At 31.4% G+C, this 27,236-nt stretch overlaps 1 long non-coding RNA gene across 2 annotated transcripts; it reads left to right on the top strand.

Moving 5' to 3' along the window:
• The first annotated feature begins 5,124 nt into the window (after positions 1–5,124).
• On the top strand, positions 5,125–27,137 carry LOC127736845 (uncharacterized). 2 transcript variants are annotated; one of them, XR_007999213.1, is made up of 7 exons: positions 5,125–5,400; positions 6,445–6,516; positions 8,112–8,285; positions 10,062–10,274; positions 15,756–15,862; positions 18,929–21,766; positions 25,968–27,137. It is a non-coding gene; the product is annotated as an uncharacterized LOC127736845 (long non-coding RNA). The 2 variants fall into 2 exon arrangements; XR_007999214.1 differs by lacking the exon at positions 5,125–5,400 and adding an exon at positions 5,500–5,960.
• The last annotated feature ends 99 nt before the right edge of the window (positions 27,138–27,236 follow it).

Below are 27,236 nucleotides of genomic sequence, written 5' to 3'. Positions count from 1 at the left end.
TCAGGTTCCTGACTTAGGACAGGTGCAAACAAATGCAGCGGGTTTAAACGTTTTAATGGGTACCAACCTTCATCCTTACCTGAAACAATAGTGTAACATCACTACATAGAAAGACAACCTATAAAATATTAATTCAAATGGCTTAACTCAATCAAAAGATATATTAACACAAACACGTGAACATTCACTGAACGAATAAATTTGATCTATGACACAATATGATTACAAAATCAATAAAATATGTGGTGAGATGTTAAACAATTTCAGAAAGTCATCCATAATCTTGGACACAATGCCGCCAAATAGAATAATGTAAACAGGTAAATGAAAATAATTTTTTTGTAAGGTATACATTAATGGAGAACGGAAATATTTTTAAAAAATAAATAATTTTGCTGTTCATAGTACATTTAGTACGAGAACAGAAGTGAAAATTTATAGTCATAGCAAACACTTATCAAAGATAGTATATATTAAAACAGAGAGACGAGATATAACGAGATATAAAACTAAATAAGTAAACATTAAATAACAAAAAAGCTTTACAAATTGCATCAACAGGTCAAATTAACATGAAAATACGATTTGAAAGCTATTAACAATTAATAATAATAAAAAATCATGCATCAGAGAATAAAATCAACTAAAACACATCCCAGGAATTTAGTATTTTAACGTCATGGACAGTCAAAGAAGACAAAACTTGTGCAATGTCAAAAATAAAAGTACGACAGGCATTAGGATAGTATGGAGTTAATCTCTATGTAGAACATGAACGTGGATGTGTTTTTATACATCAAAAAAAAAAAAAAAACGTTTGAAAAGAATACAAATTTAGTTATGTTTTAATTTGCTGATGACAAAATCGATATTTATCAAATTAAAACGTTTGTAAGATAACCTTTACTAATAATTTTTGTTTAAAGATTCGATCAGTTTACATGGATCACATAGTGATTTCCGCGCTTTCAGTACAATATCACTGTAAAATTTAGAATGGGAAATACCGAATTTTAATAAAATTTTCTACAGGTACAGACAAATTTACTAATCAAATCTTTGTATCTTGGGCAATATGCGTAATAGATTTTCCATAGGCGGTATTGGTAACGTTTTCCTCTGTAGCACAGTCCATTTCGTAAACTTGGATATGCATGACGGCTCATTTCGAAGCTGAGACATTTTCACATATTTGGTTAAATTTTCGGGGTATGTAGTGTAATTCATTTTTCCGTATATAAGCACACCCCGAAAATCCTTTCGTGTTGCGGCTCCTGGTTGTAAAAAAATCCCTTTTTTCACACCATAAGTTCTTTGAAAATTTAATACTTTGCATACATTTAATAACTTCATAGTTTTTACACATTTATTCTTTGGTCCTCTACTTTTCAAAACAATACAAATGGTCAAGCTCAGTCACTTGTTAAAAATACAAACATGTCCAATATCACTACACAGAGATTTTACGCACAACTTTCAAGTTGAGGCGCATATTAGGGATATTGACCCATCTATGAAAGAATTTAGTAAAACTTTTAGGTAATTTATGGTAACGAAATTCCTGACTTAATAATTTACCAGTAATGCATTGATTACGTTCGTTAAAATCTATGACACCACTACACACACGGGCAAAACGAAAAAGTTGGGATACATAAACACCGTATGAAGGAGCCAAAGTAGCCAAAGGAACATCGCCGTCTAAAAATGGAAATTTAGCAAAAGGGAATGAACAATCGTCCCTTTTGTCGTAAATTTTAGTATGACGTGTCTTTACTGAGTTTGGTCATAAACTGAGATTCATAGCAATACAGGAATTAATCTGCTATTAAAGGGGCACAGTTAGTGCCCATAGGAATACCTACTACTTGTCGATACACTTTATCGCCGAATCGACATACATGTTGTCCAGGAGACAATTTAAAGCTTCAATTATATCTTCACATTTCCAGTAAGTGTATCTAGCATACTTTCCTTTTTCGTTACAGAAAAAGGCTTTAAACGAACTACAGCAAATACATTTGAAATGAAATTTTTCAAAAGACCATTTAATTGAATATGAAAACTTCTTCTTGATAAGATTGTTTAGACTTGTAGTGTATAGAGTAAAAAAATCATAACTGTCAACAGAATTAAAAGGACCATCAAAAGCATGTATTTTATCTAAAACCTCTTAAGAATTTTTAACACTCCAAAATGATTAATACCATTATGCTCATAAGCTTTATTACAAAAGTTAATAAAAAGTTCTTTGATAGTAGTAAGGGAGGCAGTTAGAAGCACGGATAGATTAGTAGTAGAACACTTACTATATGCGGAGATGAATGTGACCTGTACGGAGTGCGAGGCTATACATAATCGCAAAAGAAAAAAATGTTCCACTTTTCATAAATATGGGTCAGATTATGCATATTTTACGGTTTTTCCTTGTGTATAACACACCTAAAGGTATAAAGATTTGTTGACGGTCAGTCTTTCATTTGATCATCTTTAGAACCCTCAGTGTATTATTCGACAAAAATAGCCTACTAAAATGCATTATCTATATATCATTAATCTAATGATAATCTACTTAAGAGATAGTATAAATTATAGCACGAACAAAATACTATCCGTTTGAAAGGCATAGTTGTACACATTACATAGGTTTCACACAACGAGTGTTTATAGAAACAATAAATTGGGAATGCTGGAAATGTTTGGCAAATAAAAGTTGTCAAACATTCTGACATTGTACAAATATAAGCAGATTAATTGGTTGATTAAAGTGGTAACGCTTAAATACTGAAAGATTGGCGAGAACTCCAAAATGGAGCAAAACTGGGTGGCTCAAAAGCCTAAGCGTGTATTAATATGTATACTTTCCCCGAATTTACACTATAATACAATGTTACAGTCGGAAAATTTGCTCAGACGACTTTACTGGTTTATAATGGAATTTTATGCGACTGTCATAAAAGTAAGAGGTTAAGCTAGCTATAAAAACAGGTTCAATCCACCATTTTCTCATAAGAAAATGCTTGTACTAAGTCAGGAATATGACAGTTGTTATCGATTCGTTTGATGTGTTTGAGCTTTTTATTTTTTGCCATTTGACTAGGGACTTTCAGTTTTGAATTTTCCCCGGAGTTCGATATTTTTGTGATTTTACTTTTGATCAACCTGTGCGTAATGGTTGTTCTTTCTTGCAACTCTGTTGCAACAGTTTTTGGGTAGATTACCTGGTAGGGTTAGTATGAACAAAATAGTATACGTGCAAACATAGTTTCCGAACAAAATTATACGAAATTGGGTCTTAATAACAGTCAGTCTAATGCAACATTGTTTGTAATGTTCATTTTGACTGGATAACACACAATTTTCATGGCATGTACACATCATTCACAAATCACTAGCGAAGGAAACGCGAGACTTGTTTATATCATTAAATAATCATTGTTTGACTCATAAAAACTGTTATGTCACTTATAAACCATAAGTCCGATTTTTTATTAACATACTTTATAACATTGCGAGCTTTGAAACACTAATCATTTCTTTCGATATATAATTGTTAAAAGTGTTCTGGTTTATTTTGTCAAACGTTGATATTGTACAACGACTGTATACAATTATTATTGCCCTAAGCTATTTGTGATTAAGATATCCCTTAACCATCAACCGAATTGTGATTGCGTCTATACATTTATTTTGATAAGAGTAAAAACAATAGCGTTAATAATAACAGTAGTCCACAGAAATTTAACAAAAGACACAAGCCCTGCTGCTATATATTGACATATTGAAATTGATAGTTCACTATGACAAAATAGAAATAATCTTTCTCCTAACCTTACCTTCAGTTTTAACTCCTTATTTGGCTTTACTTTAGGTTCTGTTTGGTTTCTTCGTCAGTAGTATTAGGTTTTGTATTATGCCCCAAGATTCCCGACGATATATTACGTGTCGAAATGCACATCTGGTGCTGTTAAATTGTTGGATCAGATATTGTTCAAAATATGTGACAGACCTAACTCCTCCTCCTCCTCCTCCTCCTCCTCCTCCTCCTCCTCCTCCTCCTCCTCCTCCTCCTCCTCCTCCTCAGCAGCAGCAGCAGCAGCTGCTGCTAAATCAGCGATATCAACAGCAGTAGCAGCTGAAGCAACGATATCAACAGCAGAAACAGCAGAAACAGCTTACATTAGCAGCAAGTTCAGGAAACGTGTATAGCGAATATACTTATTTTCAAAGAGTGCACATATTCCATATGCGATGCACAAAACGTCCTAAGACAAAATTTATTGACAAAACATATTAGTTATATATAATTGTTCTGCCGTTCTGCATTTTCTGTTATAAGCCGTCCATTGTACGACAGTCATGAATGCAAGCAATAGATAAGTGTAACATTAAGAGAAATATTTCTCATATTACACTACCAAATTAAATGGTTATATTATGCTTGTTCTCCAATCCTTATATTGTATCATTTCATTTGGATAAAACAACTCATCGATTATCTTGTAGTAGCTAGTCTGCATTGTTTTGTTGGGAAAGCAGGATTTTCGGTTTGAATCTCTGGTCAGGTCATATCCTTTCCTAACAGTTTGATAAGGGTTCTTCTTGATTAAGCACGCAACATTAAAAAGAGCAAAGACTGGTTGGCTCGAAAAAAAAAATGTCTGGTAGTTTACCATATCTCTTGAATGTACAATCTGATAAGGCTTTGCATGTCAGTCTAGAAGGGCACATTTAAATGTTTCCGTCCTGAATATGCATTTGATTTTCCGTTCTCAATTACAGCAAACCATGATCAGCATAAACACAAAGTTAAGACCTTGTTTTGAAAATACGAACTTATAACCATATCATTTGCACATTTACCCAACCTCATAATCCATGTGGCTGTCCCATGTCAGCTTTAATGTTACGATTGTCTTCTGTACCTGTCTGTCATAATTGTTTTTCGTTGGTTGGATTTTACAAATTATGCCGTCAATTTTCTCGTTTGGAGTGTTTCACATTGCTTATGTCCAGGTCTATAATAACTGACTTTACAGTTTGTGTTTTTTTCATTGTTAAAGGCTGACATTGGCCATCATTACTTTTATCTTCGTTTTTTTTTTTTTATCTCTATCGGATAGTTGTAGCATTTGCAATCAATCATATCACATTTTAATTTAATGCATGTGGAATATTTAATGAATATACTTATCTTTTTCCCTTATCTCACATACGACTACATACCCTATGGTTTACATTTTTTGTTGAATCATGTTTTATAATTTTTTTTTGTATCATGTTTTTGAAGCGTGTCGACCATGTCATAATATAGTTTCACTGCAGTCATACTGGTAACAGGGATATATAGTTTTTATCGGTTGTGAATATAATTTATTAAGTTACTAGCTTATTTAAACTGTAAGTATTTTTAGATATACTTTTTTTCTGAAAGCAATTTTGTTATCAATATTAGTACAAAATCATCAAAATAAAGGTCTCCAACAGGTGTTACATTATTTGACTTAATCTTAAATACAATAGTTGAAACGAAACACTATAAATCACATGGTCTAAAAGCAATACTGTCTTTGTTAAAGGTACACAGATACGAATATTTTATTTTTAACAACTCACTGTATCCTTGTCTTTATCGTGGAACAATTATTTTTGTATCCGTTAATTTATGTTAAATGTAAACTAAATACACTAGTAGTGAGATGTTTTGTTATTTATTCTTTTTACAAATTTAAATATTACAAAGAATGCGGAACGACAAACCCAGTTTTCATACAAATAAAAAAAAACAAAAAAACATATGATTATCTGAAAGGTCATTCTTTCATCAACAAGGGAACTTGATACGGAAGAATTTAGTTACAACAATTTATATTTGCGTTTCATTATCTACCTTGCTTGTCAAAAGGATTACAGATTGGACATATAATGCTTTTGCATCTTGTTTTATAGTCACTTTAAGGGTAAGTTATAATAAACTCGTGACATTTTTTATACATTAAATGATCTTAAAATGTACTGTACCAAGTCAGGAACATGTCAGTTGCTATAAACTAGTCCGTTTCTGTGTATGTTGAAATTTGTTTAATGTTGCAGTACAGTGTTTCTGTTGTTCTGTTGTTTTCCACTTAAAGTAGATTTTTCCCTTCGGTTTTAGTTTGTAACCTTGATTTGGTTTTGCTTAATCGATTTATTAAACAGCGTTATACTAATGTTCCCTTTTTTTATTTGAAAGAAAATGCAAACAATATAACAACATTTAGCTAACAGAACAGCCTGGATATTAAAAAAAAAAACAACAATATGGATAAAAAATGCCCGATGCAAATAATAGATATTTGCATTTACCATCTAAACATGATTAATTTTTGAATATTTCATCACAATTTGAATTGAGAATTGTGTTTTACTTTGACTTATTAACAATAAATTCTTTATATTTTGCAGATAACATCATGATGAAATACAGTGTTTGTGTTTTTATTAAGTTGCTCATTTTCGTTTGCTTCATCAGTAGAGGTAAGGGACATGCTTGTAGTTAAATAGTCATTCACATAATACTATATAAATTATTCTTAAATAAACGAAAACAAAAACGATCACGCAATGCTTATTACAACAAATAATGAATACAACGTGTAACAATTTAAAAGGTGATCATCTGTACCTTATATACGTTTATATTGCTTAGAAAAAAGGGTTGAACATTTGTTGAACACAATGTTATATGGTAACATTTGTGTCGTACCTTATAACCTTTTTAGTTAAGTGTTGTCAAAAAAGGTTGTCATTCAGAGATCCAACGAGACGACACGTGTGGTGTTCGATACAAAAAAACAAAGTAATTGATACAATCAGTAAACAACGCTACTCAAGCTGTAGTTTATACTTACCAAAAGATTGAATTTGCACGCTGAATATTAGATTCATGGTTCGAATCTGTATTTCAAAAAGTTTCTTTTTATAAATGTTTAAATGTAGCTGACATTGTTTGTATGATATCGCTACATAATGTGCGCGTTGTTCATAGTTAAATATGTATGAAACAACGCTATTGATGGTTATATATATTGTTTTTTATTTATTGTTTAAGGTTCGACAAAAATACTTTTCAAAAACATATGATCAATATTTACCAACTTCACTTTTCAAGCGTTTTTATTCATTTATTAATATACAGGTTTTTTTTTTATAAAGGGATCGTATCTTTGAATGTATGTAAAAACCATGCCAATTCAGTTATATATAATCGATTTTAAAATAAAAGCTATATACATATATTTATTTATGCCGCTGATGGACATAAATGTCAGAAATCAAACATACATGTGAATCACTTAAACAAATTTTTTAAAGCCTTGATTTCGTCCCAACGTTTAATCTTTTAATATGGTTTCATTGAAACTGCTGTTAAAGTAAACACTTAATCTAGTTAGTGTTATGTGTTTATAAATAGTCGTATATGATTTATAGCAAAGTCATGACAGTTTCGGCCCTTTGTGTAATGATGCAATATGTCATGTGATATAATTTTTTTCTTTCTGAATAAACGTGCTATGGTTAGTTGATGTGTGTTTTTTTGTTTGTTGGCTCTAATCAAATATACGTTTAGCGGTATTGGGAGGCAAGTATTTGTCCCCGATGACGTAATATATGATAAGAAAAAAAAAGAAGACAGAGAAAATTTGCTTAATAAAAATACCATGAATATGTCAAGGCCTCCGTGGATTATTCTCTCAGACTCACGCGGGCTTAAGCTCTGAATGTTACCATTGTAGATTATTCTGCAATTGGTATAATAAATATAGAAATAATAAGGTAAAAAGACATAAATATTGCAACAGAGAACATAATTTCCCGAAAAAAAACTTATTACACTTCACGAAGCATCTGGAACGGGTAATCTCTATTAATTTAATGTGTTGTTTAAAGCTTAAGTAGATAATTCAGCTTCTCTTCATAAATAAAAACAAAAATATACTGCGACCAAAGCCAACACTAGCTGGTGCTGGTTTTTTTTTTTTTTGGGGGGGGGGGGGGGGGGGGGATGTAAGAAAGAAAACTTAGAGTATAATTATAATAGAATGTTTTGGCTTTTTTTTCTTTCATTTCAGGGCTTCAAAACAAGATAATCTATTCAATTTATGGTTCAATTAAAGAAATAAACTTGCTCAATGGAGAAGTATCAACTTTAGTATCCAATCTGCAGAGTAATATATATTCCTTAGACTATGATTATAAAACTGGATATATTTTTTCCCGAGGCATAATAAAGACGACATTTTGAGGTAATCAATCAAAGCATTTTCTTATAATCTTGAAATTGATATATACATGTGTATGTTGTATTTCAGTACTCCTGACTTTGGCTGGAATCATTTATATATTTAAATACAATTTCAGGAATCCCATTTTATCAATGGTTCAGCATTCTGGCAAAATGTTAAAAGATTGACTGAAAGTTATTATAGACGACAACTAATTGTATTTGGCTTTAATCATCTTACATTTAAAGGGAGGCGAAAGATACCAGAGGGACATTCAAACCCATAAGTCAAAAAATAAACTGACAACGACATGACTGAAAAAGAAAAAAAAAGCAACAGACAAAATGCAAAAAACACAACATAAAAAACTAAAGACTGACCACCACGAACACCTAAATCTGGGGGTGATTTCAGGTGCTCCGGAAAGGTAAGTAGACACTGTTCCACATAAGACAACCGTCGTATTGCTCATATAAGTACAAATATCCGGTAATAAGGCTAATTCGGTAGTTCACATTCGGGAAAAATTGACGGGATTGTAGTTACGACATTATGAACATCTATGAAACGGATATTCCATAACGGTCAACCAACTTCTGATGGCGTCCTTAAAACTTACGAAGAGATTATTTTAACTTCACCACTTGGGACTGATGGTTTAATAGCTTCCTTGTGGACAACAACCCTCTATCAAGGAAATGGTGATAGGAAATGCAAGCCCTGGAAAATCATATCAACTTGGAGATATGTATTTCTTATGCAGGCTGGAATATTGCTACATAGAAATAGTAACTACTGTGTGACTTTATAGTTTTGTGATCTGCGTCGTTCACTAAAATCCTTTTCAACTGATTTAAGCAGTTGGTTCCTAACTTATGCTGTCACAATACTGTTCCAGCTTAGAGTGACAGTTACACACAAACAATTGTGTGCAACCTTATGTATTCATTGTGTGCCTGTTTTAAGTCGGGATCATTCAATGAAGTTCTGAGTTTTGTATTATGTTTATTGTTTTTCTTGTTTAAATTATTTCATATTTCGCCATATTGATGCATTTTAGCTACTTAACGATCATGGTTTCCATTATTGTTGAAGTCCATACAAAGACCTGATAAACCTTAAGTTACTTATAAATATATCCACGTCATTTATATTACCCCAAATTAGTTTATCTTACATAGTATAATATAATATACTGTAGTGATTGCTAATAAGAATGAAAACAATGGTCTTAAATTTTAATAAAATATAATGGTTAAATCATAAAATATATTGGAGGAATCATTCTGATAGACTGAACGCCAAAAACCTCAATTAAAGTACATAAGGTACTATTAGGGATTTTCAAATATGAAAAGATTGTTTTGGGAGAGAGAAAACTACAATCAAAGAGAGATGTTAACATACAAATGAAAATTAGATATTTTCGTAGGACGAACCCTCATATCCTCAAAATACAGAGAGTGAAGACGAAACAAGTGTCACATTCATTTTGTTTTGTTTAGTTGATAATTAGATCTTTGTTAATCTATTCTCATCTTAATTGTTTACATGGGAGCAAATAACCTTGGTTTCATTTTTCATGCTAACCACTTTGTCTTGTTCAATGGGTTATGGTTTTGTTCAATAATTTCACCTCTGACAAATGTTTTGTATATATTTCGTTGGTTTCGTGTTTTCAATAATTTGCTGTGTTTCACGAAAGAAAATCCTGGAAAGCGCTTCGAACGCACGGAAAGTATTTATTTCATTTAAGGAAGTGTGAAATTATACAAAAGTATTATTTACATTTCACAGGTTTCGTTATCCATCTGATACAGCTTATAGCACTAAATTGGTAATAAGTGCAAGGGAACCAATAGCTCTGGTTATTGACCCGCTATTGAATCATGTGTATTGGACAGAAATATACCAACAAAAGATCTATAGATGTAATTTTGATGGGACAAATAAGAACTTCATTCTGCAAGATGATCAACTATATGCTATTACATTAGATTACGTAAACAGGTTTGAATTAAAATTAATACGGCATTTGGGAATCTGGTTATAATAGGATAATAGAGAAAGCACAAAACCAGCTTATCTGTGTAAATTCGATTTGATTGATAACGCAATTTAACAATACTTACTGTTATTTTGATGATATTTTCTCATAATAATCAAGAATACTCTGAATATACTGCCGAAATTCACCACAGCTAACTTACTTTAAATAGATCCAATATTAACACCAATAACTGAACTTTTCTAGAGTTAGATATATCAGTTTTACACGAGAAGTCTTAACAAAAATTTACGACCAAAGGGACGATTTTTTATTTTTTTGGAGGTGATGCTCCTCTGGCACCGTCTAACGGTGTTTTTGTTGTTGTACAAGTTATCATTTTGTACAAATTCTAATTTGTATTTTTACTTTGTACAAATTGAAATTTTTACATATTTTGACTAAAATTCACTTATAGGTTGCATTTCAGTAAATATAGACAATGCAATTTCCCATAGGAACTCCCTTTACGGCTAGAACTGTGCAACTTTTACTATAAAGTTTCGTAAAAAATAATGTCCTAAAATGGAAAGTTGATTTGCACTACTTTTTTATTCAAATGTAAATACACAGGGCTGTGCGTCATATTTTAAACATTTATATACCCCCAACTTCTTAGAGTTTAAACTTGTACTAAAATTCTGCACTACCCCTCACATCACTTATGATCTTTCTTAGAATTCAATTCCACCCCCTACCATGTGCATTTATACTGGTAACATTCCCGATTTAAGATGAAACATAGGGATCATATCTGGGAACCAGTACGTAAACAAAACAAAATATCGATGATTTTTTTATATTTCCCCAAAAGAAGCGTGGTTTGTGAAAAAGCTGTATTTACAAAGTCCAACCTATAACGTGTACATTAATTCAAATTGTTGATTTTGTTATAAAAAAAAAGGATTGATACACTATAAATTTTTTATTAAATGACCACACAAAAAACCTTATTTACCGAATACAAAAATATTTCTGCATCATTTGTTTGAGCGTGTGAGTGAACTATGGCATCGGGAATCGCACAAACTCATTTATTTTTAACATTTACATTTTACATATTGAGAAGTGCTTCTCCTCCTTTGTATCTATATGAAAGAAAACCCTGACCATCAGTTTTTGAAAGCTTTTTAACTGTTTCACGTAGCAAAATTTTAAGCTCAGAAACCATTGCTGCGAATAAAGATGTGGCTTTAACAGCTTCAATTTGATTTCAGTTGAGGAACGATCATACTGAGGAATTGGTAAAATGACATTATCCCCCACAGCCAGCTCTGATAATTTCTGTTTCGTTTTCATGGTTAGATATTCGGCTTGGATCTGTTGGCCAGCCAGCTCACGGTTCTTGGCACGAATGATTGGTGATTCAACGTCAATATCATCCTAATTGTTACCAGAGCCAATTTCTATTATACTATCAGAATTGTCACTGGGTCAATTTCTATTATACTATCAGAATTGTCACTGGGGCCAATTTCTATTATACTATCAGAATTGTCACTGGGGTCAATTTCTATTATGCTATCAGAATTGCCACTGAGGCCAATTTTCATTGTACTATCAGAATTAACTGGTATTCATGTATCACTAACATTTAATACTATATAAATATCTATGCTTTTTTTTTATAACAAAATACATACTATAAATTATTGTACAAGTTATAAGTGAATTTTAGTTGAATTGTGTTCAAATTGTAATTTGTACAGGCACTTGTTTACAAATTATAATTTGTACAAAGTCCAAATACAAATTATAATTTGTACAACTTTTTTGTACAAATTATAATTTGTACAAAATGATAACTTGTACACAACATTTATATATCACAACTCGTTCGCTATACTCGTGTCTGAATTGACGCTTTGAATTTGAATGAGTGTAATATATGTTTTACTAAAATTCTTTAGTCAAGTATTTCGATACCACGAATCTTTTAAAACCTGTTTCTATATTCTTCCATAGAGACAAGAATTTGGTTTGCAAGTTTGGCTGGTTTCGATATCAATAGTTGATATTAATGTTATACACAAATACATGGAATTACACTCTGTCGATGACTATATTTTAGCAATGAACAATGTCAAGGTTTCTATTAATGACGTTTTTACACTAAATCCATGGCGTGTTGGGTGTGTATTGATTGATATTTTAGTCTTAGATACATGATTCTTTTTATTAGTTGTTATTAGTTTCAGCTTACAGTATCTTCGAGTATTATCAAGTCTTTACTTGGTGCCTTTTTTGTTTTGGGATGTATAGATACGCTGCCACATCCGGTCTGTGTTTTCGTGTTTTTTTTTTTGTTTTTTTTTTTTTGTGTCTGATCTGATAAGGTGAGCCCTTTTCAACTGATTTTCAAAATTTGTTCTAATGTTGTTCTGTTTGTCCCAGGTTAAAAGGAGGATTTAGCGCCAGTAAACTAGTTCAACCCCGCAACATTCGTAATGTGCCTGTCCGAAGTCAGAAGCTTGTCGTTTAGTCGTTGTAATTGATTAATCCCTAATATTTGATTTCAGGAAATTGTTTTGTTATAAATTAGGCCGTTATAATTCTCAATTGGATTGTTTCATATTTTTTTCATGTCAAGACCTTTTATAAAGTTAGGTTTTTATTCTCATTATTGAAGGCCGTATGGTTGTCTACAATTGCTAACATCCAATTCACTTGAACTTTGGTGGATATTTGTCTCATTGGCAATCATACATCATTTTCTTATTTCTATATTCTATGTTTGTAACGCCAGTCTGATTTACGAGCGAAAGGTCGGGCGGGATGACGTGGGTTCCCTTATCATTTAATTTCATCACATTACAATGTTAAAAGAAGATCGCTGAAACTTCAGTAAAACATGTGTAATATGTCGAAGAAGTGCATATGTTACTACTTACTTGTTTACAAATTTTGCAAAGACTATTTACAATAGTGAACCTATATACATGTAGAAATTATGTTCAGTGTGTTTAGCTCTTGTCTCTCTATTTTGGCATTTTTTTGGGAACAATATTCAAAAGATAAGTAACATTATATACCTATACGGAGTTATTTTCTTACAGAACGTAAGGTTTTTTTTTTACGAATCAACCCGGACGATACCAAGTTACAATACTTCAACACATAAAATAATGTCCTGTGTAAGGTCATTATTTTCCCTGATTAAAATGCAAACTATAATTAACTTATTTAATAAACATTTAAGTCGTTTGATAGTTATCGTGTGATGTTGCCAATTGGGGTTTTACATTTTTACTTTTCCATCATTTCAGGCTTGAATGCTTAAGACAGAAACAATCATCTCTATTGAAATACTAAAAAATGGTCGTTGACGCACATTTTAACTTTCGAAACAAATGTTAAGTTTTGTTAATCTATCGCTACAATAAAGAGACATTATATGAGACGAATTTAATAATTCAAAATTTTTCATAACAATTTTAAAACAAGCCAGATTTAACACATTTACATTCGGGTGTAGGATTTTGAAAATCCTATTGATTCACGTTGTTTTGCGAATAATTCTTCGCATATTCGTTTTTCGTGTTACTTGTACATGTACATGTATCACGATTGCGTGCTTCTTTTGGGCCAGTTTTTAATTTTTACATTTATTTTCACATTTTATTCTATCAAATGATTAAATGATCACATGACCAAATATTCTTATTTTCTACAGAGTAAAGGCCGTGAACTTTATGTTGGGTGGGTATATGTGCATAATATTAAATCCAGATTCTCAGTATTAAAAAAAAATGTATTGCTAGACAGAAGAGTGGCAAAATTTATTCTGAATAGTTGATAAAAAGTTGTTGAAAGAATAATCTGCTTTTCCGCGATAACATTGTCATGAAAAAGAAAAACGAAAAAAAAACATAGCCTCCCCCTTTTTAATCTAAGTTGACAACAACTTACAAAGTGACTTGTATTTTTTATACACCGTAACAATTCATTTGTGTCTTCCTTCATGCTGTAACAGTTATATTTTCATTGTAACTGGATAATGATTTCTAAAGTTTATATCTAAATCAATCAGTGATTTTATTACACATTGTAAATGAGCCGTAAGGCGTATATAAACCTGAACGTATCCGAAAAGAATATACAACTTTAGTATTTTCGGTAAAATAGTATTCAAATCCTGCAAATCATTGCAGAAAATAATGTATTTTGACGATATATAAGTCAGATAATGCAGATTTAAAGTTTTTGTTTGTCGTATAACACACCTCTGGCTGTCAGGATTGCCCTTTCATTTGATCAATCCTGACACCCCTCGGTGTGCTATACGACAAGAAAACACCGTAAACTATGCATTATCTATAACATATTATCTAACCAAATCTTTGGGACTTCACAGGAAATAGTCAAAACTATTGAGGTTGTCATCCTTGCATTTTGAGAATGCTAAAACATCATTTTTCATTTTCCTTTTTTTTCAAATGTTAGTGAATACTATTATTTATTTATCATAACAAGTCGTTTGTTATTGTTTCTTCTGTGAATATTATATTCTGAAATTTGAGGCAGCACCGATGATAAGTCCGGTAATGTTTGACGATACAGCAACTGTAACAACCATTATTATCATTTACTTAATTCCAATAGTGGTTGTTGTTACCACCATTTTTACTCAAGGGAACAAACATTCTTATTAAACATTTAATAACGTATAGGTAAGAATACATCGTTTGGATGCAGATTGTTGAAATCAACTGATAGTAAAGGGGTTTTAAATTGGTACTTATTTATTGAAAAGTAATAATGTCATGAAAATGTAATCAATTAGGTTCAGATATGGTATTCGTTTAACGCCTCGGTGGTCTCGTGGTAGCGTGTTCGCCTCGAGTGCGGGAGGTTGTGGGCCGGATCACACCAAAGACTTAAAAAACTGATATTTGCTGCTCCTCCGCTAAGCACGCGGCATTAAGGAGTAAGCGCAAAGACTGGTCGGCTCGGAGTCAGAATAATGTGTCCGGGTAAGATAACTTGTCTTCCTGCGGACTGTTACCTTGTCAACTAGCACGTTAAAATCTGGCTCAGCGTGTTGGTCTAGTACAAAGCAGGGTTAATAGTCATATTAAACTAACATGTTCTCGTTCTGAATATGTACATTATTTTGCTGCTGGACTTTAATCATCATCATCATCATCATTATCATCGTCATCGTCGTTATTCGTTTTATTGTCAATGCCGCATAATAAATATGACGGATTATCTCTACTATATCATCGTAGGGTATTTACGTGATATAAACTAAATAGTAACGAATAAGAAAGAAAAAAACATCGATGTAATAAACATTCTTTGAAAAAGATAAAAATGGTTTCAGGTGATTCAGTCTAAACGACAACATTTTCCCTTTAAGGAACATGTCTAAATATGATCTGAAGTCGACTACCACCATTTATTCACAACTCTCTCACGTATGTTCTATTATGTGATTACAGCTGGCTGTACTATAGTACAAAGACAAACAAAATAAGAAGATCAAGATTAAATGGTGCTGACAAACAGACCCTCAAAGAGTTGGTAGATGTAACTGGTTTGGGTATAGGTGTGTACACTCAATAGCTTATGTTAAAACAAAACCAGACACTATGGATATAAAATATGTGGTATTGATGATCAATAGCCTCCATGATGATAGAAGACTCTTGGAATTAGATTAAAGTGTTGACGATTGCATTTAATGTTTTTCTTGCATCCTTTTTAGAGGTTGCAGCGAGACGTTTTTCAATCTAATTTGCTATAATTCAATGACAAAAATATGTTTTATCCATAATTCGTAAGCCGTGAACAAGTAGTCAGTTCTTATGATATGATGTAGAAGTAGTGTTTTCGTTCTAAGTGGAAAGCTTATCAGAATCATATTTACAAATTAAGTAATATATAAAGGAAAAGCATGAACAGAACATACAACTATGTATTCTGAAAATGTAATGAAAGAAAAAAGTAACTAAATACGTTAACGTATTGGAATGTTCGTTCATACTTAGGAGAAACGTATCATAGATACGCTCAAATAAAAATAAAAATATAAAAAGACCAGGTAAAGTACGGAGTCAAAGGGTATTTGAGACCTAAAGTTCTGAAGGGTTTTGCTAAATCAACTAAAGTAGTTTATTCAGAAAACCTCCAAACATGTCATTTCACGTTATTTCATTTCTTTTTAGACCGTGACGTACACAGAAAAAGTCCTTTTTCTATTTTTTGACTTGCCTAAGTGAAGTCTGTTAAATCCTTCTATCTGTTACAAAATGTTAAAAAACAAACATTTGCCGTACGGTGACCCATAGATGCTAACTTCTTATGTTAAAATTATATTCAAAAGAAAAGACCTATGAATATGTCAATCAGTCGAAAATGGTGTAATTTTTGTGTAAAATACCCCATAGCAATTGCTGTTTCCATAACATGTTTCAAAATTAGAAATTTAGGGAAATGACATTATTGCCAATAAGATAACAATCCATTGAGTTAAACAAAGAATAACGTGAACAATAACGGGTGAACTATTGACTATCAACCTTGTGGATACTAAGCAGTAAACTATAAAAGGGCCCCGCTTAAATAAATATGTGAGCAGTCAAAACAATAAAACATTAAGCAGACAGGTTCTTTTAATTCATATAACAATATTTTATTTTTTTTAATAACAGCATGACCTTGGTCACGGTTGTTAACAGTAGCTTTTAACACCAATACTCAAACAAAGATGGTTGAACAAAAAGGTAAAACATGCTACACAGAGCAATAAGTGATCAGTATGCTGGAATTTCTCATGACAACATATTTATTGAATTTGGAGGGATACTTTTTTCAACAAGTTGTCGGTATTCCTATGGGAACGAACAGTGCGCCTCTCCTTGCTGACCTCCTCTCATTTTCATACGAGTTGCAGTTACTTCAGACACTTGTCAAAAACATGACAATCAAAGATGCCCGATCATTTAATTTCACATTTAGATATATTGATGATGTTTTTTCACTTAACAATCCAACTTTTCTGATTTGGAACCCATTAATATATCCCCCGGAACTTGAAATAAAACAAACAACAGACACGGCCTTCTCTACCTCAATTGTTAGACTTATACCTCGAATTTGACATAAGCGGTCATCTCAATAACAGAACCTATGACAAGCGAGTCGATTTTAATTGAATTTATAAACTTACCCCACCATAGCAGCAACATACCAACTTCACCTGCAAATGGGATATACATTTCCCTACTCATTCGGTATTCAAGAGCTTGACACTGCTACTCAGACTTTACGTCACCAGTGTCTGAACAGAAAGGTGATGAGCCAAGGTTATGTCAAAGAACGTCTCGTCCTCTTTCTAAAAAAATCATTGAAGGATACCAAGACCTTGTTGATAAATATTCTGTATTAACTTCACAAATAATATATGATAGTTTTGAAGTATAGATTTTAGGCACTGACGTTGTTTATCCTCTTAATTATATCATTGTACGTGTAAAGTTTCCTGTGTTTGTCCTTTTTTTTTGTAACGTTTATTGTTTAGTCAATTTTTATTATACACATATGGATCGGTACTCATGCATCCCGTCATTGTGTTGATGTGCTCTGGTCAATTTTTAATTATTGTCTTTCATTCTTGCTTATGTTCTTTGTCTATATGCCATTTTGTGATTCTTTGTTGAAACTGTTATTTGTTTAATTACATATAATGTAGTTATTAAGATTGTATTACAGTGTTGACTGCTGTATCCCAATTTTTGACGTTTTTACCTATTATGTCCGTTTGTTTTGCACACACATTGTTGTTAATATAATGGAATTCAATGCGGCTGTCATATAAGTGAGCGGTTTCGCTAGCTATAAAACCAGTTTAATCCCCCATTTTCTATATAAGGAAATGCCTGTACCAAGTCAGAAACATGACAGTTGTTTTCCGGTCGTAAGTTGTGTTTAACCTTTTGAGCTTTTGATTTTGCAATTCTATAAAGGACTTTCTGTTTTGAAAATCTTATAGTTCGGTATTTTTGTTATTTTACTTTTTTAGTAAGAGCTGGTTTATATATAAAGAGTGTTTTAATCTACATTAAGGATTTCCATTGAATAACAATGCTATAATCATGATAATGATTATAATAATAATATTATTATTATTCATACAGCCATTCTTCACATAATAAGAATAAACTATTAGTAACCACGAAAGGCTCGTGGTTATTCCGAGAAAACTGACACACACCCTTCGACAAAAAAAATTACAAAACTTTTCAACCAACTTGTGTGTGTCGCGAGTGGTTAGAAATGACAACACATGATTTGAACAACTAGTGAAAACTGTATATACCTGCCAGACTTAATTTAAACTCTAAATTGTTGTTACTGGTCAGGCCTTGATAATGTTAATCAACAATTCCACTATTTGTATATTTATAACTAGTATTACTTGTATAATTATTTTGTTTTGCTAAGTATTCATTATCATTGATCAATGTAATGAATCGTGTGTCAATTGTGAGGCGATAATTGTGTTTATTTTATTTCAATATAATCACGACATGAATGCCATGTGACACCATATTGAAATAAAACAACTACCAAAACTGATGGAGTAAACCTAAGAACACCATTTCTATTTCAGATTATAACAAAAAACGACTGTATTGGATGGAATATCAAAGAGGAGATTTGGAATCTTCTGATCTCAATGGAACAAATGCTATCAAAGTAGTCAGCACGAATAAAACCAGAACAAACATAGGCATTTATGTTTATGGTAGCAAAATATATTGCTCAAATGGTAATCAAATATTAAAAGTCACAGTATCACCAGTAACAATGGCAGATGTCGTACACACAGATACAGAGACAATTCATGGTGTACTTTTTTATGATGGTAAGAATATACTTATTGGAAGAAAAGGGTAAAGATAAATTTTCTGACATATTCGTATACTGTTTATATCTTTCAGTCAATCAAGATAAAATCTCATTAACGTTACCAATTTTTCTGCACAAGATGCGCATTTCCACAATACATGAGCTTCGTCGGATAGAAATCGACCTCATGCACATGATTATCAATACATCTATTAACTTATTTCGGGTTGAAAAAATCTCTTTGCAAAATCTGTAACTGTTTGAAAATAAGTCGATATAAGATTCCTACAAAATAGTCCAAAAAGTATCTTTAATTTCGTATTTGAATGTTCCAAAATCATTCAAAGTATGATACATGTACATGAATACGTGCATTAGTCAATTTCTATCCGATGCAGATCACATGTCTCTTCAGTGAATATATGGCCGAAATATTTGAAAATCCAAAACTTAATGAAAAAAAAAAAATGAAGAGCTTATAAACCAAAAAGAACACAAGGTAAAGCCAAAGCCAGGCAAGGAATCATAGCTTTGAATGAGAGGATTATCAGTCCCATAAACAAAATCGCTTTAAAACATGTGGGTATTTCTTAACGAATCAATTCATATATGATTGGCAATGTCTTTTTATTTGATTATATAAAATTTAATGTGTGTAAATAATGACTTGTTAAGAAGAATGAAAAAATATGTACAAATGTATGTTAGTCTGTAAATGAGAAAATTGCATGCATACACACAATGCATATTGCACAATAAGGATAAATTGTACACGTAATTTGATAAAAAAATGTTTGCAATAAATGTTTGATTTATTGACCTAAATATATTATGCATATCATATATGTAATTTAAATAATTTCATCGGCAACTTGTATGTATCATTAATTAACGATGTCTAACCTTTTTGTATGTGTCTTCGTCTCAATATTGTGAAATAGTTATGTACGGTTTGTACGTGCATGCAGCTATATAATCAACGTTATCTCGTAGCTATTAATTCGTATTAAATTAACAAAATTTACAGGTTAACTAACACTATTATCTAGCTTAATGAATGCAGTAACGGTTGTTTATGAATATGAGAGAGCAGTCTTTTATTGACGTTCCCATTTGGATATCAGCTATGAGTAATCAATAATAAAAAAACCTAGACGAAAAAATAGTACAAACGAATAAACTTATCCTACTTTGTAGTCTTACAGAGGGATGCATATAGTTCGTTCTACCTCATAATCACGAGTTTTAAATTTTAGTTACTAATAATGTTTCAATCGATAAATATTTAAGTTTTATGTTTACACGTTTGTAATACATTTAGAAAAGAGAGGCAAACGATACCAGAGGGACATTAAAACTCAAAAATCGAAAATAAACTGACAACACCATGGCTAAAAAAGACAAATAACAAACACACAAATAATAGTACACAAAACACCACATAGAAAACTAAAAACTAAGCAAAACGAACCCAACCAAAAACTAGGGGTGATCTTAGGTGATCCGGAAGGGTAAGCAGAACCTGCTCCATAATTGACACCCGTCGTGTTGCTCATGTTAGGACAAACCCGATAACTAGTCTAATTCGATAGGTCATAGAAATATCGTGTTTGCCCCTCTTTCCATACAGATTTGAACTACATACATTTACACAACCTTATTTCATTCACTAAAACGACATAAGTGACATGTAACATTGTATATTATGATTAAGACGTTTTCTAAATACTTTATGACACGTTTACATCATGTCTATATTATACGATGTGTTATTGGTTTAGTTTGACTAATTTGATAATGTCATATTTGAAATAAACCTTGTACTTACTTTTGCTTCTTTTCGAATAATATTTTCATGAAAACAAAATATCCCTTCCATGAACAAATGATTTTCAAATCAATGACCATTATCTCATGAATTAATTGATATTTGATTAAACATGTCTCTAAATTTGCACATGTTAGTATGTTGAGTTTAATCATACATATGTTTTATATATTTAATTTCAATCTAACGAATTGATTCATGTGTTCCTTTTTCATTTAAAGAAATGTTTAAAACGTCTATATATGAGGTATTCACAAACATAACCTTAAATAATTCCACTGACACCAAAAGGTGAGTAATATTTTATGTTTTTTTTTAATTCAAAACTTATTATAGAAACGTGTAAAAAAATGTTTAAAAGTACATCAGCACAAGCAAATGATTATAATTTTCCAATTGATTTTGAAAAAAGAAATATTTTTCATGTCACAATACACACATTTAAACTGAAAACACTATTGTCCAATGATTGTTTTTCGCGCATATGCGTTGATATTGGCAAGTTTGGATCAACTGCATAACAGTTTGTTATCTACAGACTAGACTTTACAAAGTACATCACACACAATCAGTAGGTATCAATTTTTTTTTTTAATTTTATATGGATACACAGATAGTGTTTACATGAACCTATTGTTTTATCTGTATTTTGAACAAAGACATTTATTTTTCAGTCGAAGATTTTGCTTAACACATCTGACTTACAGTTTAAGAAAGAGTATGCAGTATCTTGATTAACCATTGTTTTTCCTGTTTTATATATCCTTCATTGTAAATATTGCTATAATATATTTTAAGGTTGTGTTCTACAGATATAATTTTAAAGTACATGTTCAAATTAGTTGTTGTGAAGGTGAAAATAGTAACTTCCGCTTTTTAAAATCATTTTAGTGTCAGGTGATGGCTTACCCGATGCGCATGATTCATATAAGTTACATTACCATTAAAAAAAATTATTTTACTATACGCTGATTTATCAGGTCTTTTGAATGATTGATAGGATAACTGAATCTATGCATCTTTAAACTCACAATCAATGTGCCTGCTTGCCATTTTTGAAACAACTTGTGTTCTTATCTAAAAAATCCAACCCTGTCAAATATTTATTTCATCATTGAACACATTTATTGAAAAAATCATGTGGAAAGTATCCCTTTACAATATAAATTCTCTATCTTAATTTACTACGTCAATGAAATGCCAAACAAACGTACACATGACATCAACTAACGTCACCTAAAACCGAACACTTTGTCAGAAAAATAACGATTGAAATTACGCGTAATATAAGCCAGGTATAGTTGATGAGTTTTTACCTTGATTGCGGATGCTACAAACATATGTATAGTGAAGGTAAATGGAAAACATGAACTTATATATTTGTCCGATGTCCTATAACTGATTAATTATATGGAAGGCTACACGGTGACTACATTTTGTTAACTTATATGCAATTTTGGCAGTGGTGGAGATTTGCTTTCCTGGAAATCATACAAACACTTCATATTTTTATATATAGGAATTTTTATTTTAACTAAGAATAAACATGAAATAATTAGATACTTTTGGCCACGTCAATTAAGTTTTCTTTGTCGTGCTTATTTGGTCTTTATGCGATATAATTATAAGTTTGTAAATGCCTTTAGTTTTTTCTAGTCTTTTGTGTTCTTTAAACGTCTTCAACTTCATAAACATGTTAAGTCAGTCTAGTAAACAACATGACCCTGCCAAATTTAATTTGTTTTAAATGTTGATGCAATCTTGTGTACAGAAAATCACTTAACCAATCGACCAAGTCTTTATAAAACGTCATCAGTGAGCAGAAAGTTGATGAACCAGGAGTATGTCAAAGAACGTCTCGTCCTTTTTCTTAAACAAGACCTTGTTGATAAATATTCTTTATCAACTTCACAAATAATACACGATGGTCTTGAAATATAGATTATAGGTACTGACGTTGTTTATCATCTTTAAAACGTGTTATAGTATTCTTTCATTTGTCTTTGTAAACTATTACTTTTACTGTTTAGTCTATTTTTGGTAATATCCAGTTGACGTGGCTCTGTACGTATACATCCCGTCATTGTGTTATTCTGCTATGTTAAATTTTTGTATTCTTGTATTTCGTTTTTACTAATGTGCTTTGTCTATATGCTTTATTTTTTATGTTGACCTATTTGTTTGTTTTCATTGTGATTAAGATTATAACACAAGTTGACTGCTGTACCCCTATTTTTGACATTTTTACCTATTATGTATTTTTGTTTTCTTCACACATCAATGTCAATATAATGGCATTTTTTGCTACTGTCATACAAGTGTGAGGTTTAGCTAGCTATAAAACCAGGTTTAATCCATCATTTTCTACACAAGGAAATGAATGTACCGAGTCAGGAATATGACAGTTGTTATCATTCGTTTGATGTGTTTGATCATTTGAGTTGCCATTGCTTAGGGACTTTCCGTTTAGAATTTTCTTCGGAGTTCGGTATTTTGTTATTTTACTTTTTGCATAACAGAAAACATGTCAGGGTTTGTTCAATGGTCAAGACACACCCAATAAAGACAGAACACAAATTATCTGACGATATAGCTTTGAAAACGTTATGACAATTCTAAATATAAAAATCAACGTTTGTTGCTGCAACGTTAGACATAAAACCATAATTAAAAAAAAAAGAAAAAAAAAAAAACCTTAAACATTTTTGAATATTGCTTGTTCTCAGTCCTAGAGTATGTACTTTTTCAAATTGTTGTCTTAGGCCGTTTTCACATTGAGCTAAAGTTAACTAAACACTTAGAATAAACTTTATTACGTTTCCATTGATAAAATTCAATGTTTACATATACTTTAAATCAGGTTTTGACTACATGCAGTCCATAGTCAATATAGGACTCGTGTATGTTAAGTATACATATAACTTGATATTAAAAACGTGGTTTTTACCATGAATATTTAAGGAGGTTACAATTATTGAAAAAAAAATGATTTCTAATATTTTTTTCTTTTTTGCTAATGGAATATTCATTTTACATCTGAGCTGGGTCAATATATGAATTCACCTTATGCAAGCGCACATATATGTGTATAAGACTTTGATAGATTTTAGAACATTCAAATACAAAATAAAAGATGAATTTTGGTCTGTTTTGTACGGTCCTTATAACAACTCAATTTTCAAACAGTTCCAGATTATGCATACAGATTTTTTCAACCGGAAACACGATAACAGATATATTGATAGCATGCATATTACTTATTGATATAACGGTTTTATTATTTAGCACGAACATTTTTTCTTTTCTTTTTGTATACAACTATTTCTTGCAAAGTCCTGCATTTTTTAGGGAAAAATATTTATTGTGAACCTGTTTTGGAAAAGATTATTGTTAACAGTTAGTACCAGTCCAGAATATTAATTTTCAAAATCACCACTAAGGTTTTGGGGTAATAGAAATATTGTTACTTAGGTCTTATTTACAATCGACAGTAAAACCCTTGTCAAAGTGTATCATCAGTTTGGCTATGCGGGATGTACAAGTATGCAGCCACGACCTGTCAGAATGGGGACATTAAATCTGATAACTTGTGTAAAAAGAGATCAGAGCACATTAAAAACCCTTGCAACAACACTTTCAATGGTCTGTAGGTGACCTGTTGTAAGGGGTATACTCTTTCTCTATCCAATATACTCTAATTTTCGAATGACAGTCTAAATTTCACTGAACTTCGTCCCGAGTGGCTTCTATTATAAGACCTACCTATTGTTTTGATTGTGAATTTGTTCATGTCCTGAACACGTATGAAATATTTGCCACTAGACATGAAGCAACCACCAATCAATCAATCCCTTATTTTCAAAATATTTTTTTCGCCTACAATTATGCTGTGTTATCCTGTTTAATTGTGATATCTTTAGAACACTCAAAGTTCTACAAATCAATATAACAATGTTTTGAAGGTATTAACCATTCATCTTATTGCGACAAACCATTATTTTTCATATTTATTAAAAACCAACAATTGTTCATCCATAACATAAAGGAACATTTTTTTAACTCCATGTTGATTACCCCGTCCTTCAGTTTCAATGGAATGAAACAATTTTCCTCACCCCTTCCTGAAACAAATGTATGTTTTCTGTAAAAAAAAATGGAATTTAAACAATTTATCTAACCACCATCCCCTTGAAACCCCCCCCCCCCCCCTCCCCCAAAAAAAAGTTTATAATTAAAAACAATATGAATTGGTCTGCGCCTAACTGATGTAACAGTTTACAGTCCTATTCGTAAATTACATGTGCATATTGTTTACTTGGTTGAACATTTACCATAAAGAGGTAATTAAAACTGATGTACAGATGAGAACAAATTTAATGTAAAACCAGTGGTCATTACTTGAAACTAATTGTAAAACATGTACAGAATGTGACGTTTGGTGTGTATAGGATCTTAGTTGGTGTATTTTGAGTACGAATCTTATATTTAGTTTAATCTCTATGTTAAATTCTAAATCACTTGTGACCTACAATTCTTGCCAAGTATTGTCATAATATTTGTCCTCCAACTAAACTAAAATTACATAGAATATATACCTTGATCATTCGTGAGTGTGAAATGTTTTGTCGTGAACTCATGTCAGCCTTCTATTCATTAAGTTGAATATATGATGATTATGTTATAGTTTTTTCTTCTGTATTCAGACAAACATATGAATAAAATTAGTTTCATGTTTTATTTTTAATCATTAAAAAAGTTCAACAGCAGTATTTCTATACGTGTGTTGTTTGGTCAGTTTGTTCATAAATAAATATCATAAATGTATGATTATTATGATGATTGGCATTTAGTTGAAGCTTTATGTTCTTCCGATATTAGCAAATATAAGATATCAAAATCATCATTTGAAAAAACATACATTAAGGAAACAAAGGAAAAACTCTTTCCTCATATTTATGTTTATGTTTTACAGATATGTCGGCAGTGAAAATAATTGGTCGTTATTTCTCTTCCTGAACTTAAAAATGAAAAATGGTACGATAGAAGGACGTTGGGGTTTGTAATGGAACACACTGCATGTCGGATAGACCGCGACGGAGCCCAACTATGGAGTGATATCGTACAGTAATTCTAACTTTCATCAAAAGAATAATTACGACGACTTTCATTAATTTTATTGAAACATTTAAAGGAATAAAAAAAAGATAATGAGCATGCAAGAATTAGGACCACAGAACATCTCCAATACACACTAGTGACTCACAGTCGGACAATCGAGTGAATGTTACAAGGAATATGATGTCAATTATAAATATATAAAACATGGGACATTCGAATCGGTAAATTGTGATTACATATTAAAGCATTATCCATACTGCCGACGTATTCGGGACAATGGTATCAATATACCAAAGCGAAATATATGTCAACTTGTGTTGACAATAGTTCTAAAATAAACTCGAACTGATTTAACTGGAAAATATGAATGATAATCAAAAGCAAAAAAACGTCTACCGTATTCAAATAAAAAAGGCGATTTGGTAGTTGAAGCAAAGATGTGAACTAAAGTACATATGCATACACCAATCAAGATGCATAGATGACAGACGTATAAATGAGTGGTTTAGTTAGATTCTTAAGAGCTTTCATTGAGGGATTTATAAAATGTTGGTGTTTGAGTGAATGTATTCTGAGATGCATTATACACATAACATTATTTACACGGGTAAAAGCGGGAAGTTTAAATTGAGAATAGCTAATGCCTATGCTCCTTACAGTGGACAATACGTCCGAATGTGCATGTATTTAACAAAATGTGTATGATGCCGTGATGCAATTATATTACACCATCCAAAATATATTGCAGCTTATATAATATATTTTGTTGCATCATTTATTGACAGGGGATTCATAAACGCAATACTTTGAATTCGGTAAATAAGTTCGCAAAACAGTCAATGCATACTGTTTTTTTTTTTTGGCTTACATGTTCGATTTTTAATAAATTATTAAAGTTCACAAAGAGTCATGTGTTAAAACACTCACAAAACGTTCAAAGCTATTACGTAAACATATAAGCATTTAATGCAAAATATATTGATTGTCTTTTAGGCATAATAAATAAACAAATATCAATCATGAATTGAAAGGTGCATTATTATAGATACACGGTACCCTGAATAACATCGTTATTCATAGTAAGTGAGGAAACTCCCTTTAAATTTCGAGGAAGAGGTTGTCA

This window comes from Mytilus californianus, unplaced genomic scaffold (genome assembly GCF_021869535.1).
Source record: "Mytilus californianus isolate M0D057914Y unplaced genomic scaffold, xbMytCali1.0.p SCAF_38, whole genome shotgun sequence".
Lineage (NCBI taxonomy): Eukaryota > Metazoa > Mollusca > Bivalvia > Mytilida > Mytilidae > Mytilus > Mytilus californianus.
Note: the sequence above shows the minus strand (reverse complement) of the source record. Positions and strands in the feature narration are given on the sequence as shown.